The sequence below is a fragment of the Stegastes partitus genome, unplaced genomic scaffold (genome assembly GCF_000690725.1).
Source record: "Stegastes partitus isolate 25-593 unplaced genomic scaffold, Stegastes_partitus-1.0.2 Scaffold1573, whole genome shotgun sequence".
In the NCBI taxonomy this organism is placed as follows: domain Eukaryota; kingdom Metazoa; phylum Chordata; class Actinopteri; family Pomacentridae; genus Stegastes; species Stegastes partitus.
In genome coordinates this window covers 62,920-80,838 of record NW_007579304.1, presented here as the reverse complement: position 1 = coordinate 80,838, position 17,919 = coordinate 62,920, and the positions used below count along the sequence as shown (strand labels likewise).

Genomic DNA, 17,919 nt, shown 5'->3' with positions numbered 1-17,919 from the left:
TGAGCCAAATATCTCCTCCATCGGTTACTTATCAAAGAGAACAGAATTAACCTTTCTTATAATAATAAAGCAACTGTACTGTAAAGTTAGTTATGAAGAATTAATCTAACAACTTATGTCGGATGTCCAATACACTGTCACCAACTGTGTACATAAGTATAATGAAAATAACAAAACTGTGCATTTTCAGTAAAACAAAGTGTGCCTGTCTTGAAAATTACAGGCACAATTACAATTGGCACAAAGGAGCACGATATCAGATATTTCTCTCTACTATTAGCAGAGATTAGGCCTCCAGCTAAAGCTTAGTCTTGTTATCAATTAATCCGCAGTTATTTGCTTGATTAATCAGTATTAAACATCATAAAACAGAGCTCTAGAACCCAAGGCGACTTCATCAAATGTCTTGTTTTTTTCTGCCTAGCAGCCCAAAACAGCATAACATGCAATTCCCTGCAATGTGAGACGATGAATATTCAGATCTGGTAGAAACGCGTTTTTTTCTGTCATTTTAAAACAAAGCAGGAACCCAGAATTATGCCATTTTTATAAAGACAGCAGCAGCAGCAGCAGCTCATGTAATAGTAGCAAACTAATTAGTCATAGTGGCTCTTGGCGGGGTTGTAGCTTCAGCTGCAGTGGGCAGTTATACCCTTGCATGCACCCATGGAAGATTCAGATTCAGATTCAGACGGCTTTGTTGTCGTTCATACAAATTACATGAAGGATGCACTGCAGAACGAAATGATGATGCAGGGTCAGCGATACAAACACACACAGTTAAAATACCTGAGACAAATAAAGTTATAAATACTGTTGTAGCAGTGCAGTGAGTGAAAATAAATAAGAGGTTATTGCACATGTCCCAAAAGTAACCGCACATGTGCTATGAGATGACTTGTTGTTGTAAATATGCGCTATACAAATAAAATTGAATTGAATTGAATTGAATGTGAAAGGCAGTAGAGAGTCTATGTTAAAATCAATATTTACAGTCCTCGGTGGGAAAGAAACTGTTCCTGAACCGTTAAACAGTTTCACATCTAGATGCAGTAGCTGCTCCTGCTACTTAAAGTATTAGCAGCAAAAACAGCACAACTAGTAGAAGAGTTTAAGGTGTAGCAGTAGCAGAAATTAAGCATTAGCAGCTGCAGCGACAGTTGTGACAGCATCTGTAAATGTTTTAGTCGGTCTAAAAATCAGTCATAGCATCACTCATCATAGTCATGCATTTGTCTAAGTAGCAGCAGTAATAGTAGCAGATGGAGCAGAATGAGTTAGTACAGTGAAATACATACAGTCGTCCTCAAATGTATTCATTAAAGAAAAAGCAAAATTCACAACAGTCACTCAAATAATTAGAAACTGAAAAAAGTAATCATAAACAAAAATTTGCTAAATTATAGTTTAGTGAAATCAGATGTTGCTTTTGAATTGTGGTTGAAAATAAAAATTAAAAAAACAAAAACAAAAACAAAAAAACCCCCGAAACTGTCCCAGACAAATTAGAGCACTTTGCTAATGAGCAGCAGTGGGTCCCATCATGCTTGCTTTTTTTAAAAAATATTTCTGTTGAACCACAATTCAAAAGCAAAGTCATGATTTTTATGATTTATTATTACTTTTGTCAATTTCAACTTATAGTGACTGAAGCTGTTTTTTTTCCTTCATTAAATTAAATTTAATTGACATCCGAGGACGCCTGTCGTAGCAGTAACAGTGAGCCTGTCAGTAGTTGATGCATTGGACGTAGTAAAACTAGCAGCAAGTGTCAGACAGATGCTCTCTTAGTTAATCTGAGTCACGTGTAATCCAACTAATCCGTCCTGCTGCTCAAACACTCCCTTAGAATACAGAGCGTAATGAAATACCACAACATCCAAACAAATGCAAACCACACAATTAAGCTAAAAGAACAAAGACAATCGTACTTTGCTGTGACACAGACATATTTAAAGAGCATAGAACAAAACAGTAAAGAGACAAAAAACACACAACTCCTGCATACCTGAACAGACTCAGCATACGTCAAGAGACAAAAAACCTTGAGAAAGTGTCACAGTTCAGCAGCGGCTGATGAATGTGACGAGAGCGGAGAACAACCTGGTTTCTGCTGCTTTATCTGGCGTTCACGTTGGTTACAGTGTCCACAAGTTTAACTTTCAGCAAGGCGGCCATCGACGAGATTATGTAACAGGCATCTTTAGCCGAGCAAGCTCATTGGTCAAAGATGTTGCAGCGCAGATAATTAGCATAAACCACAGCTCACAAGCTTTGCTGTTTGCTGTGCCAACTCCTGTGGCAAGATTACCAGCATTCACTGAAAACACACAGCATGTATTTCTGTTTTGGTGCTGCTGCTGTAAAGCGTTTCGTTCTTTGCATGTTTTTATGGATGTTTCAGGAGCACTCAAGTACAGACTCATTTGACTCCAATTCGACTGTATTTCCTGCTGAATGTCACTGATAATAACAACACGTGTCCAGCTGCAGAGATGCTGCTCTGATGTTTGAGCTTCAGGAGGGGAAAGCAAGTTAAAACACTGATGAGAACTTAAGTTTCATTCAGTACTTTTCCCTAAATGTAAGTGTTGGATTTGATGGCATCAGTGAACCCACAAACTCATCATCAGTAAGAACACAACGCTGGTGTTTCTGAGATCCTTTGCAAGGTAAGTTGCTGGACAATCTAGCCAATAAAACGAGATGCTAAAAATAACCAGACATTAAAAGTTACACAGCAAATGTGAGTCCACCCACTCCAACTTGGCTTCATTCAGCTCTGTGGCAACCACATGTGCTGGGGGCTACATTAATGAGACATAAAATCCACAAACCTTTGAATTCTCTCTGTGATGCAGCCGTTTAACTTCTACTTGTCTCACACAACCTGGTCAAAGCGTACATTCAACATTAGTCTGCTTGTCAGGGACACAACTGCAGCAGAGTGTTACAAACTCATGCGTCTAAAACGAGCGGCAGCAGACGACAAAAAGGGAAGCTGTGGCTGTTTGTACCCAACAGTCAGGAAGTTAGTGTGAAAGCTCGCACGCAGAAACCTTCACTGCCGAAAGGCCGCTTTGTTTTTCTAGACTTCATTAGTTTATCGGTGAAGATTAGCATCGTAACGGTCAACTAAGATGTTTTGGCTTTCTCCGGCATAGATGCTCAACAACACTACATCAATATTGTCGTCTTTAATTTTTTCAGTCCTCTGTTGTTTCTGCTGAACAGAGCGTCTGAGGAGGATATTCAGTCCCACATTACAAAAAAAAAAAGACACTGATGAAAGAAAATAGGTTAAACTGTAACCAACCAAACTGTGTTGATGTCAACAGGCAATAATAGCAACGCCACGCACGACTACGCCTATCAGCAGTCTACCGCTGTGGTTGCCAGTGCCAACGGAGAGGCCTTCTCTGTTTGCTGTGAGCCAGGACAACACATCGTCGCACGAAAACTGACTAAAACAGTCCACGTCTGAGAGCTGAATATTATAAAACCTGTCTGTTCACTTACCAGCATTTTCACACAGAAAAAAACACAGAACAGCCAAAAATGCTGCACTAACAGAGTGAAGTAAAATCCATTTACAAGCAGTGAATGCATGTCCTCACTGTAACCCTCCCCCTCATATCGATCCAGGCAGTCTGTTTATGTAAATACAGCCTTGCATTTTCAATTTGGATACTGGCACTCATCCTTATCCTGTAGCGACGGTGAATTACCTTCGATTACTTGATAGGTGGCATTTAAGGGAGACAATATTGATTGATGTGGGTAACAAACTGAAGTATTTTTTAAATCCAGGAAGCGTTGAACTTATTCTGCAGATCGGAACGACGACAAGGGTCAAAAACATTGTGACTCCACGGCAACAGCAGCCTCTTTAGGAAACAAGTGCTTTCCTTTCACACGTTCACGGTTTCTTTCTCCTTAGAACGTCAAGAGGCTTCAACTAAGAGCGTCGAGAGGGGAGCAGTTTGCACTTTAATTCCTACAAATCCTCCCTTGCACCTTAAGTGGCATCTAGCAGCCTAGCTCAGCAGTTCTCTCCTCCTGAACGTACCAGCCCCCTCCTTGTTGTACAGCGGCCACCCCTGCACAAAGCTGTTTCTCATCGTTTCCCCCTGAAATGCTGCAGAAATGTCTGATTAAATCCTACATTCTTCTGCAGCCTTTCCTTGTTTTTTCTGGCTAATTACGCTCGCTACTTGATCTAAAACCAGGCTGAATCGAACAATTGCCCAGTCATACTCTAAACTTGGAAAACTGCTTCATTTTTTTCATTGCAAAACCCCTTTAAGCCTTTTTATTTCAATTTCAAGAGGCTCGCTGTTCCGGGATGGCATGTGTTGCCTTGGCCACTCTCGTGCTGCGCTGCTCTTTGTGTCTTTTAGGTATAATTCCTCCGTGTGCACGTGAGCCGTCACTAAAGTCGTCAACGCAGACGGTGTAAAAGAAGCGGATGGAGTCACCGTGGTGCAGCAGTTTTCAACATACTGGTGTTTTGAAGCCAGAAGTTGCCATAAAAAACAGGTGACGCTAGTGAGGAGGACAACGGGTTGATGTCACTGACAACCAGGGGACACTAATGAGACATCAGCTAACTCGAGCAGCAGCTTGCTTGGTTAGCATCCATCATTCGTGGTAACTGTAATGTTAATTGGAGCACTAATTTTGGCTTGCACAAACAGCCTACTCCTAAGAGTGCCTTTGAAACAGCCAAACCCCGAACAAAACATTTTTAGGTTACTGTAGTTACCAGTTAACTAAAAACGCAATTTTAATAAGGTCAAAGTTCCAAGAAGAAACCACAGATAACACGCCGTACACGTGTTTACAGCTATTTATTACTGTGTAGAGCCTCATGGGTACAGGTTGCTACGCCTATATCCTGGCTGGCAGGTCATTGTGGCATCAGTTTGAGTCATTTCCTGCTTCATTATCTACTTTACTGCTAATGGGATCATAATTTACAAAATGAATCACGCTGTGTTCAATTAGACTTGGACACAGTGATTGAGATCATGGAGTCATTAGGAACATGTTTGCTAATGTAATAAACTGAGTGAGAAGTAGAGTCGATTTCTCATAGACTTCTGTATAATCACACCATTAGGAAGGACGTAGGTTTAAGTCGCTTGGCTTTACTTTTCAGACCCTGACATTACGATCACTTCTTTTACAGTCATGACAAGGAGAATCTCAGGAAGGTGGGAACTGTCCCTAACAGACACAGGGAAACTTGACTCAGGTCCTGAGGCAATCATGTGCACAAACAGACAAAAGATGCTCTTCATCCAGAGCAGGACCAACAAACTGCTGGATGTAAACCATATGACACGTAAGCTATAGCTGACTCTCTTTGAAAACTAAACCATGACAGCAACGGAGAACTGCTCTACATACAACTTAAACTAAATGTTCACGTGACAGTCTGCATGTCAGGTACTGACACCACTCCGGCCACAAGAAGTGAAATGGAACTAAAACGTGAAAGTGAAACTCAAGATGTGAGACAACCCACCCATGGTAGATGTCTGCTGGACATCGGTGAGCTGTTTCGGTGTCTCACATCCCCTTACAGGATTTACAGACAATAATTTAATTCATAAACAAAGACAACATCAATTGGTTTGGGTGTGTCAGCATTGCTCAAGGTGGAGTGGAGCCATACTAATGATTCAGCAGCAGTGCACATGCGAAATGGACCAACAAAACTCACAACACATGCAAACCCTGTTAGCCACTGTCTCTATCGGTTCAAAATCTCTATACAGGAAAAAGGAGAGATTTAGATGTAGTACTGCTGTTCACTCAGGGCTGGGCAGGGCGGGGCACTGTTACTAATCCAATACCCTGACCACTGACACTGGCAGGATACATAAAAATGACATGGGACCATCGGAGTAAAAGAGAGAAAGAACTGGACCCCAGTCGGACAATGACACTGGCGGTTGGAGAGAAAGGCAGCAAGCAGCACAGCAGAGATGAATAACTCAGCGGTAGACAAAGAGACACAGTACTAAAGGAGAGGAAAGATTAAACAGGACTGTGTGTGTGTGTGTGTGACATCCCAGGAGGGATAGAGTGTAAGGCAACCTTATGACTCTTAAAGAGAAAGAAAAAAGTTCCCTGAATGACTGGGAAACTGCAGAAAGAAAGGGAGAAACAATACAGAAACTATAGGCCGAGCAGGGAAAGAAATGGGACTGCAGTGGGAAGAAGCAGGAAAAGAAAGGAATGCAGAGAATCAGGCAGCATGAAACCAAAACTGGCTGGCAAATGGTTTGAGACTGTGGCTAGCATTGGGCCGGTGCCAGTGAAATGTGACTCAGACATACAGAGCTGGTGAATCATCCATGTGCACTGGTTTTAAACAAATTACCCCAAGCTCTTTGTAAAGTTGAGGCAAAGGAACGGTAAGTAGTGCTTTGTAGCTAAACAGCTACCTAATAAGGTCTGTTTACATCAATGTGAACCAGATGCTTGCTTTGTGTTCCCTCAGCCTCCCTCTCTTCAGCTTTCTATCCCATAGACAGTGTGCTGTATCCTGGCTGACAGGAAAGCTGGACCGGAGAACACTGACAAGGCTGAGAGCTTCTGGAATGAAGTTCTACCGCTGCAGAGCTTTTGTCGTCTGGGCGTCTCAGCTGTCAGAGCATCCCTGCTCGAGAATGTCAGACCTCTATGCCTCCTCAGAACTCAAACAGCTGTGACGCACTAGAAACGTTTTGAATGTCTTCTCAATTTGTCTCTTTTGATTTGATTTTATTCACGTTAGCTGTGTGTATAGCTAGAATATATCAATACAGTCAGCATGTCAAAATCCTACAATCCATTGTTTATACACCGCTTAACCCTCACTAGGATCATGGGGGGCTGGAGTCTATCCCAGCTGACTCAGGGTGAAGGCAGGGGACACCTGGACAGGTCACCAGTCTATCACAGGGCTACACTTAGAGACAGACAACCAAGCACACTCACATTCACACCTACGGACAATTTAGAATCACCAATTAACCTCAACATGTTTCTGGACATGTTTCTGAAGCCGTAGAACCCGCAGAGAACCCACGCTGCACGGGGAGAACATGAGGACTCCACGCAGAAAGATCCCGGGTGTCTTCACCGGGATGCGATCCGACGACCTTCTTGCTGCGAGGCGACGATGCTAACCACCGAGCCACCTTACAGCCCTATTTCTTTTCAACAGATAATTTTCTCACAATATTCAGACTTTAACTTTGGATTTGCTTCAGCTCTTATTTGTGAGACACAGCTCAATCACAGCAACTTGTAAGTTTAGCTGATCCATGTCATGTTGTGAAAACAATGAAAAATCACTCAAACAAATAAGCACTTTGAATTCACCAGGTGCAAAGGAAATGTACATGAAGTATAGTTTGACAGTAACACATCAAATGATAACCATTATTTCTCACTCTGGCGCTTATATGCAAATGAAATTGATACCTCAAGCCACAAAGAGATGTGGGATGCTGCTGGATCTACAATGTCCAGGGCCAGGTGACCTGTAGCTGTCAAATATTAACTTTTCCAACAGCATAGTCAAAGATAAAACACTGAGTTTAGTAAAGTTACACCTTCTGTGTGGAGAGACATCCCCTGAAGCCTCAGAACAATCCCTGGTGATCCCCACATTTGGGATCGATTGACCTAAATGTGTTTGTTTGTGCAACTTTACAGTATAATCCATAAATCAACTCATCTATACAGCCAACTGCTCCACTCCAGCAGACCATAGTAGCAGAGCTCAGAGCTTGTTTTGCTTTTTTATAAATGTAATAAAAAGGCTTTACTGGAGAAATATAAGATCAAATTAACTTTTAAAAAGATAATATTCCCTTCTAAACTAGTTGAGTTGTGTTTCTAAAAAATTAATATCAAAACAATTTTTATTTGTGTGGAATATTCGTAGCAACGTTATAGCAGGTTAGCTAGCTGCTTAGCTCCAGTCAAAACTTGTTCAAAGTAGCCGTTAACTGCTCTAAAAGCATGACCAGTCCGCCTACACACCAACACCTCACGCCAACGCCTACATTAAATTGCTAACCGACGCATTTAATAAATATTTTTAAAGAAGCCAAATCACTGAGCGTGTTTTCCTAATAGTTAGCTAACGTTACCATCCGGCTACCGACACACGGGAGTCCATCACCGCAGCAGCAGCAGCAGCAGCAGCCAACTGACAAAAGCATCCTGAAGCTGAGCGGAGAGATGAACCCCCTAAAGTCACACTTTCAACCTCAAGTCTTCAAATTAACACCATGTTTAAACGTGAGCTGGGCTCGGTACTTCGGCGTCCCGAACTTACCTCGTTATGTCTGTGGGGTCTGTCGCAGTTAAATTAAACAAGACGCCAACCAGCAAGCCCAAGACTGGCAACCCAAACTGTCAGGTTCTCCGTCAGGAAGAAGCGATAATCCTCAAGTCCTCACCGAGCTCCGTTTAAAGAAACATCTCCGGCAGCTTCGAGTCTGCTCAATAAAGTCTCCCCCCGACAGCAACTTAGTTCCTGATGAATTCCCAGAAGTTGACCCGGACTCTGGATGGCATGACTGTGGGCTGCAGCGGCGGAACAGACTGACGCTTGTTGTGACAGCTCGGAGGTCTCAGCGCTGCGGCGATGACAGGAGCCGAGCAAGCTAGCGGCAGGAAGACACGCACTTCCGGTCTGGATTACAAAATAAGGTTAATAATAATAATAACAATAACAATAACAATAATGATTATTATTATTATGTTGTTGTTGTTGTTGTTGTTGTGAGTAAGAAGAAGAGGAAAGAAAAAAATATCAATATCATATCATCTATAACCGGTTGTTTTCTTTAAAAAAAAAAACAAAAGCAAAAAAAAAACAACAACAACATCAAAAACACTCCATTTAAATTGTATTTTTTAAAAAACAATTCTAAGAGATAAACGACCCATGGCAGGCAACCAAAACTATTTGTTCCCTGAAGGTTCCTGTGTCCTGGACCGTGTTTACGACAAACAATGACTTTCTTGTAAAATTCTATTTAAAAAAAATACAAAAAAAACCCCCACAAAAAAACAAAAACAAAAAATCCCCACTACTATTCACATTGATTTATTCCCCGAAGGTTCCTGTTTGCTGGGCTTATGACTATTTAACTATTTTCTTTCGCCATTATTTAATTTATGAAATGTGTCACTTCTTCTTCTTCTTCTCCCATAATAATAATACTAATACTAATACTACTACTACTACTACTACTACTACTAATAATAATAATAATAATAAATTGTATATAATAAACATAACAACAATAATATCAATATATCCTGCAACATGTTTATTATTAGAAGATAATTTACACTTGAAAGAATATTTTTTACTGTTGTTACAAAATTATAATTACCAATCTAATGAGCTTTACCAAAACGGTGGCCATGTTCTTCTTTCACTTATAATTATTACATATTACGACTAAGAAAAGACATTTTCTCCTGAAACGTGCATTGCAGCGAGTCCCCTTTAAATATCGTTCATTTATATATTTATTTTATTCTGTACACGACCACATGTGTGATGTTGTACACTTTGGAACAGTTTCCGCTCATGGCTCGGTGTATCTGGCCATAACCAAACGCATGGCGCCTTCTAGTGGCCACAAATGTGCCCTGTAAGAAAATCTTCCCTTGAAGCTGCTGTTCAGGTCTGCGGACACACGGTGGCGCCATTTAGCTGCTGCTAAACAGGATAAAGGCTCCTCCAGTATCATTTAATAGACATGTGGCACCTTTTAGGAGCAGAACTGAACCCAAACTGTGACAAACGGAGCTGATTTTGCTGTAGGAACGTTTGGATCTAATTGCAGAACAGTAAATAAATGAATCATGCATGTAACTCCAAACATGTTAACTAAGTTAGTAGACACACCTTTGACTGTGAAGCTGTTCTTCAGCACAGATCCGTTCTTTGTGAAGTCCTAAATGTCCAATAGATGATGGAGGGTTTTTATTATCGCCTGTTTAGAAACTTAAGTTCTTTTATACCGCAGCCACTTCATTTCATAGAGTGAGAGCGCTGAAACAGGACAGGATGAGGATGCAGAAACACAGATGTCTGAGGTCTGAATAAAACAAACAGTGGGATACGAAGCAGAACAATGGCTTTATGCAGTTTGTGAACTCAGTTTCAGTCGATTGTGTCGTACTGGAGTGCTGAACATATGAAACCTTTCACTGTAAAACAAGATATTATGCAATTACAAGTACAAAATGGACACAACAGTCTTACAAAATATAAATCTCCAAACACGTTGTTCAATATATCTTGTGCTCACTTACATCTTTGCATCTGTCTTACTCAGTTATTACAGCTAATCCAAAATCATATGAATTCAGATTGTATTGTACATGCCATTTATTGATTGATTTGAAATCAGCAGCGTCATCCTGTTGATTTACACATTTCTTTTTTAGCAGGTAATTCAACCAGTCAAGGTCAAACCTCTCAGAAAAGGTTTCAGAATTGTTCCCTGAGTCTGTTCACCACGTGAGGGACGAAACCTCCCAAAACACAACTAAATGCTTTTAAGGGAAACCCGCCGGGCTTCGGTACTCTTTGCTGTACAGCGAGCCGCCCAAAATAAACCCAATCTGACCTTATCACTGGGCAGACAAGGTCCAGGCAGGGGGAGGGAAGGTGGGATCGTTCTTTATTCCAACAGGTCATTTTAGGAAAAAAAAAAAAAAAAAGAGCTCAGAAATGCCGCTGGTATTTCCGGATTGTTCCGTATTTGATAAATAATTTCAGAAGGTCTGGACTATCAGCAGCGCAGGCAGGACCCCTGACCCCCCTGAGCTTCACCAGCACAGTGCATGTGTGTGTGTGTGTGTGTGTTGCATTGTGCATCAGCGTGTGTGTATTTACGCCTGTTGAACCCATTGTCTCGGAGTCTGTTATCATTATGCAGCAGTTTCCTCTGGCTGGGGTGAGGGAGCGGGAGAGACAGAGAAATAGGAATACACTCAATCATCAGTCGCTCAACAATGAAGAGTCTATAAAGTTGACAAGCTCATCACTCCCGAGGCCAGCGCAACCGACTTTCAACACAACATTTTTTATGCACTCTTTCATGTCTGGCGTTTCCCCTCCTCTCTTCTTGTCTTCTACACACACATGCATACACACACACACACACACACACACACACACACACACACTCCCACCCTGCTTATCTACCAAGCTGGTGCCCCAGACACAACCGCAGTACGCAAACAAACAGCTGACGTCATGGGCACACACATACGCACACACTCCAGCTTTCCCATTTCTGGCCTGAAGTCACTGGGTTGGAATGTGATCAAAAATAGAGTGAGTGAAATGTGTGTGTGTGTGTGTGTAGTTTGTTTTTGAGAGGGTTGGTGGGAAAAAAATGGAGACGGTGGAGGGAAGATGGGGGCACACAGGGGCGGAGAGGCAAAGAGAGAGTGACATCTTTGAACAGACGAGGGGGCACACCTTATAGACAGTGACACACACTGCCCACTTTCACAGACACACACACACACACACACACTGTCTGAGTCATCTCCACTAAGCTCCTACCAAAGAATAACAGGCAGCACGTAGGAAATCTCGCTGGTAACACGTCGTACTGCAGGTGTGCACACTGGATTATGCAATGCCGATTGTTTACACACGATAACTTTTATTCAAGACAAATTGGAAACTATTTTGTTTGTTTTGTTCCTTTAGCGACGTTCATTCAGCCAAAGCAGCATAGTTTCTTTTATTGTGTGAATACAGCTTTGGCTTTCACCCGCCGCCGTCCATAACCAGACATCAAAGGCAGCCCAGCGGGGTGAGGAAAGACAAGTCACGTATTATTTTTACAGCGTGCTCTGTATTACTGTCGTCAGTTGGTTAACAATTGAAGAGTTCATTTGCAGAAACAGATAACTTCACAAAGCTTCAGAGGTTTTTCCATCGTCTACCTGAGACAATATTAAACTGTAGTTATCTCTGTTTTTGTCATTTCTACTGAGTCAAATGCACTCAGCTTCAGTTTGATTGATGTTATCTCAAGCAAACGACAAAGAAGGTTTTCTGAAAATCTACAAAAATGACCATTTACCGTGACATTTTAGCAAGATATTAAAAGTAAAAGTGTTAAAAGATGAATGCTAATGATTTAGCTCCAAAGCTTTGGAACAATCCTTCAATCAAATGCTCCTCCTTTATTTACATTTTTAAGAAAAGTTTCCACACATACATGCTCTCATTGGCTTTTGTTTGCCCCTAATGCCCCTAATATATTACATTTATTTTATTTTCTAAATTAATCTACAAGCTGCTATGCTGTTTTGCCTTGTTTTTGTATTTCATGCTATTTTATTTTGTTTTTCAAATTGATTTTTAAAGGTCTTTAAACTGCCTCCACATATTGTTGCTGCCTGGCTGATAACGTGGCACCTTGACACCTTGGTCGAATCTGGTGTTATGTAAATAAACTTGATTTTATAAAGTAATCAATTTAGTTTATAATATGTCAACAACTAGTAAGTAGTTTCCCATGGAATGTGCTCCTTGGCCTTTATAGTCCTCAGGGGATGACAGATAGTAATTTAAACCCCACAGGTTCCCTCTGGCGCCATCATCAGGTCAAAATGTCAGTTTGTCCGATTCTTTTAGTAAAATCCCTGCTACATGAAAAAACATTCCCAAAAAAATACAATTTGATTCTTTAGGTCAGTGCTGATTAATGAATGTGAGCATGTTAAGCACACTCAAAGGGGTTTTTCTGAAGGCTGCTACTCTATGTTTATTCTGAACAACAATGCATTGCCCTTTATGGCTGCAGTCTATAAGTAATATTCACACATGTTTCTAATCCCTCCCAAAATAGGGTGATTAGGCTATTGCATGCTCAGATGAGCTGCACAGTTACATAATGCAGCCAAACACTGGCTGTAGAGCTCTCTGGACAACCACATTGTAAGGGAAAATTAGAATATTGAGTACATTTTAAAATTTTTGGCTCAAAAATCACATTCTGGATCAAAAACCAAAAGTTTTTCAATTTTTGAAGTCATAGAAAAATTGGACAATGAAACTTTTTCAAACCATTTTTCGTGATTCATTTTGATTTTGGTGCAAATTGAGCAAAAAGCGTCAGACAGACCATGATAGCAAGCTAAACACAGATAATAATTACAAAGATTATATTAGCTAAACACTGCTGGTAATATCATTGTGAGCCTGTTCGCTTGATGATAGGAGCATGTGCAGTAACTTTAACCACTGCAGTGTTTAAATGCAGCCTTGTACGACCACTAACGTGACTGTAAGCTCCTGATAGAACATAATACATCATGTCTGATAATAAATATAACAGTGGATGTTAACGGAGACGTTGTAATGTTAGGTCTCATTTCTAATTTTAATTTTCTGTCTTCTTTATGTATTGCAATGTGGTACAACAGCGTGCATCCATCAACAGTTTGTACAGAGGATCTAGAAACCTGCCTGCAAGTGTTAAAGGACACATGATGTTCAAGTCTACAGGTGGACTGAAGAGACAGTGAGAGAAGTAAATATTCTCTGCTGTGTCACAGCACAAAAACAGCAGACAGAGACAGTCTTATTGCAAAATGTGCATCGGACGTATGCGGCAGTCATGTGAGTGTCGCGCTCAGGCTCACCGGCTGCCTGAACTGGCCCGCAGGCTTCGCTCCATTTATTCTAGGTCACATTCGCTAAATATTTTATGGCACAAGTCTGGTGAGAAGCTTAAATTTAGATGGTTAAATCTGGGACTGAATCCAGACGTCTATGGCTACAACCTGACGGGTGATTACAGCGGAGCAAGAATCTCTGACTTTCACTGCAAGTCCAAATGGATGAGGAAAAGTTGATCTTATTAGTAGATTTTTGTTGCAGTGTTTTGCCATTAAAACTGAAGATGACAGAGTGGAGAGGAGATCAGTCAGACGATGGTTCTCACTTTGGAGTTCTATGCTAGACATTAAAGCAGCTAAAGACTGCTTACAAGAAACAAAAAAAAAATTGGGGAAACAATCAGAAATAGGCCTAAACACGATGATAAATTGTATGATAGAGATATTTTTTCCTGTGCAGTCCAATGACTTGCGGTAACTACTTCTCATCCTTGCGTTGCCGCCCCTCATCACCATGATGATGACCGTGGAGCGTCAGCGGAGTTCCCCTCATAGAGCAAATAGAGGAACTTCAAAAGAAATTTCCAATGATATGTTGATAACATTGACACAGCAGCTGATTGTATTTTGTTTTTCCCCAAAAAAGGCTTAAATATGCAGCGTTTCGTGAGAAACCCGAAGGGCATTTCCACCTTCAAATCTGTTTTCCTGCGAGGAAAATGACAAAGTATGTCCTTTGGAATTTTTGGAATGTCCATAAACAGGATGGATTTTCCTTCCATAGAAGCCAATGAGCTTTTTCAGTAATGCAGTTTACTTAAAGGGATCCCTTATCCCACCCACTGAAGAAATCTCACTTACACCTAATGACTGTTTACAGTACACCTCAATGTGTGTTTTCATTGGAGCTACTTTCAGCTGAAGAAGTCGCTCCTATTACAAGTGTTGACACCATGTTGTGTAATTGTACACTGTTCCTAAAAAGAGATTTCATTGTTTATTTTTTTATCAATCTATCTGTTAAGTTTCATTTTTCAGTGAAACTACAAACATGTATTCCTACATCAAAGACTGATCTGAACAAATGGGATGCATGTCAGTCCATGATTTGTGCTCCTCTAGTGTTCTCTGCAGGAGATCACTGCGGCAGCCAAGTGAAAGGCAAAGAAAGAAAGATGATAGGCGATATGGGTCATGTGCGGGGCTCAACTTCATGACATCACCGGCAGCGTGGCACACATTTTAATCTGCTGAGCCACACAGAGTGACCCCGTGTGGTCACGCTTAAGCTACCCTGAGACCAGTGTGACAGCAGCCGACCACAAGTTTAATCCGCTCCCAGTCTGGCAGGACACTGACCTCACCGCGGTGATGTCATCAAGGTGAGTCAGAGATGTCTGCGAGAATGCGAGGGCTGCCGAGAAGAAGTGTTATGGTAAAGGGATATACGCACAACCGGGGTCGCAATGCAACAGACAGTGTGTCTCCTTTCGCAGTCAAAGCAAGCGGAGTCACCTTCCGTTCGTGGACAGAAAGATGGCACAACGTTAATGGTTATGACCAGTTGTGAAGCTGCGCCAATCAATATCTTTTATATTATTAATCCATCAGATGACTGTGTGCATGTGGAATGTCTCGCTTCTCATGGCAAAGTCGCAGAGAATTTTTAACTATAATAGGACCTGATTTTGCCGTTCCCATGATTTGATTCTATGGAGCATTTTTAATCATTTTTAGCTTTTAGCTAAAGTCAGATAAACTTGCAGCACACTCAGTCCAGTGCTAAACTGCACGCTGAGTAGCTGGTGAACATAGTCAACCATTAAACAACTAAAGAATCTAATTTCCATCAGGAGGTGGTGGAGGCCAGGAACAGAGCTAAAAGAAGACTGACTCACCTTATGAGTGACCAGGTAAGAAACCACTACACCAACCTGGAAGGCGGGTTTGGGCTGGAATTCAGGTTTGCACTTGAGGGCCTGGGGACACTGCAGTCTGGATTGGACTGGCTCCAGGTACAGAGAGGTGAGTTAATGAGAAAAGTGGAGCAAAAGTATATCTTTATCCAATCATAGTCTGTATTTTTAAACAAAAAGAATTTCTGCCCACCCAGACAGGCTTTGACTTATGGGTCACTAGTGGCTCTACGACTCCAGTTTGTGCGAGTACAAATCTTTGTGTCTTTTCTGCTCCAGACAGGTTGGCCACCTCCTGGCTCCTAACAGCAGATTCACTTGCTTAGATGTGTTTGTGTACATTCACAGTCCAGTCCTGCACGGATCAATTCGTTTCTGATAATAAAAAAAAAAAGCAGTCATCCTTTCATAAAAAGTCACAGCACTGAAAACCATGCAGGTTACAACTGTCTGCCTCCAGTGTTTACTTTCCTCCTTACAGGCATTGATCTGGATCCAGACCAGCTCCCTCGGCGACGGTTCACTGCTCCTCTCTGATTCCTGGAGATAGAACTCCCTCTGTTGTTCTGGCTACCTTTACAGAAAAGGTCACAAAGCAAAACACCAGTGTGGTCATGTCAGTAATTGAGTCGAAATATTTGGCTGCCATTCAGGAAGGATGGTGTCCTCTCCCACACAGAGCACTGGGCTCCTAATCAAGACAAAATCATGCATTATTAAAGAGAAAATAAAAGTAAAACCAAACCTAGTGTGTGATGAGATGATTCCTACAGTTAATCCGCTGTGTTTTATGTTTCCTAACATTATAGACCTAATTCACAACAGAGTTAAAACAGAGTACAATAGGTAACAGGAAAACCAGCACAGCGTACAATATGTGACATTCCACATTGTTGTATGTGTTTATGACTGTGTGTGTGTCTGTACATGAGACAGACTGACAATAAAAGAGGGAAATGAGACAGTGTACTTGTGCGGCACAGAGGCCAGTAAGTCCTTGTCAGATACTGTCACTTATTAACCAAAGCCTCCCTGCAGTCTCACCAGCGGGGAATTCTTTATCGGTGACACACACAGGTAGTGGACAGACCGAGAGAGAGCGAGAGGAGGCACAGAGGTGGGGGGTTCCAGGCAATAAGAGGAAAGACTCCTTAAAAGGAGATTAGCGTTGTTTTTTTGTTTCGGTCTACCGCCATCAAAAAACATCACCTCCGCTTCCACGGATTGTCCCGAGGATGAGAAGACCGGAAGATGAGTTCCGCTCACCTCGATGTTATTCCAGCGGCGATGACTGTGAAAATAATTAGCCGCGCACGCTTTGTATTTTTGAACTGAAGCAGTAGGTGTCAGAGCTTCATCCAAGTTCGACTTCTTCCACAAGCCGCTGCACGTATTTATCCGCGAGCGACACTGTTGAGAGCAGTTCAGCTTAACCATTAAATTAATGACAGCATCAGTGTCATAATAAATCGTTTTTAGCACTAATGAAGTTTGATTGATTTCTTTGTTAATCAAACATGGAAACGTCATCGTCTCTATGATGTAATTGTAGATAAAATATGCTCACATGAGGAAGCGCAGTCATGCCACTGTTTCCAACCTATTTGACTTCTGACCCTGAAGAATAAAAGTCAAATTGGGATCTCTCATCACGGGTTATAAGACCTTTTTTTGTTGTTGTTGTTTTATCTGAGATCTATCTGTTTATCTGTTAAAGTACCAAAGAGTTAATGTCGAATTAACTACAAAGAAAATAATGTGGACACAAGCAGCAGTGCATTTTCTTCTGCTTTCCTTTGCTGTTGGCGATCGTACAACCCCACAACTTGCAGCCCTTTGTAAGTGCCATGCTGCTGGACTAATGGTTTTGCAAGATGAGTGGCTGAATAATAGATGTTAGGTGGAGGTATGGAAAGTTTAAGTAGGAACGTATTGAGCGACTTACAATCATACGCCTCATATGCTTTGTGTTTATTCTTTTTAATCCGTATTGGACAGCGGTGGTGAAGTGGGTAGCCCTGTTACCACACAGCTGTAAGGCCCCGGGTTTGAATCTTGGTCTGGTATCATTCTGGTTGTTTTTGTCTTTTACTGATGCTTTTCTTTGATACATAATGATTTGACTGCACCTCACTGTCATTCTGTTGCAGGAGGGGGAAAATGCTCTGTCTTGTTTTAAACCAGTCGTCTTGGGCAGAGCTAAGCCAAGGCTGCTGCATGTCTGCAAAACAGTGACGAAGAAAACTTGTTTCACATACACCATAAAAACCAATAAAATCTGTCTCTCAAGGTTGTGATAAGACTTTTATTGATAAAAGAGAAACAT

The 17,919-nt window shown here is 41.4% G+C and overlaps 1 protein-coding gene across 5 annotated transcripts in view; it reads right to left on the bottom strand.

Annotated features, from left to right (window-relative positions):
• Positions 1-8,635, bottom strand: part of sun2 (Sad1 and UNC84 domain containing 2) — a 17,664-nt gene extending 9,029 nt beyond the window's left edge. For 2 of the 5 annotated variants that reach the window (XM_008300667.1, XM_008300671.1), the window contains exon 1: positions 8,342-8,635. The gene's annotated coding sequence lies outside the window, so the exon portion shown is untranslated. The other 3 variants (XM_008300670.1, XM_008300669.1, XM_008300668.1) reach the window with 3 other exon arrangements.
• Positions 8,636-17,919: the final 9,284 nt, after the last annotated feature.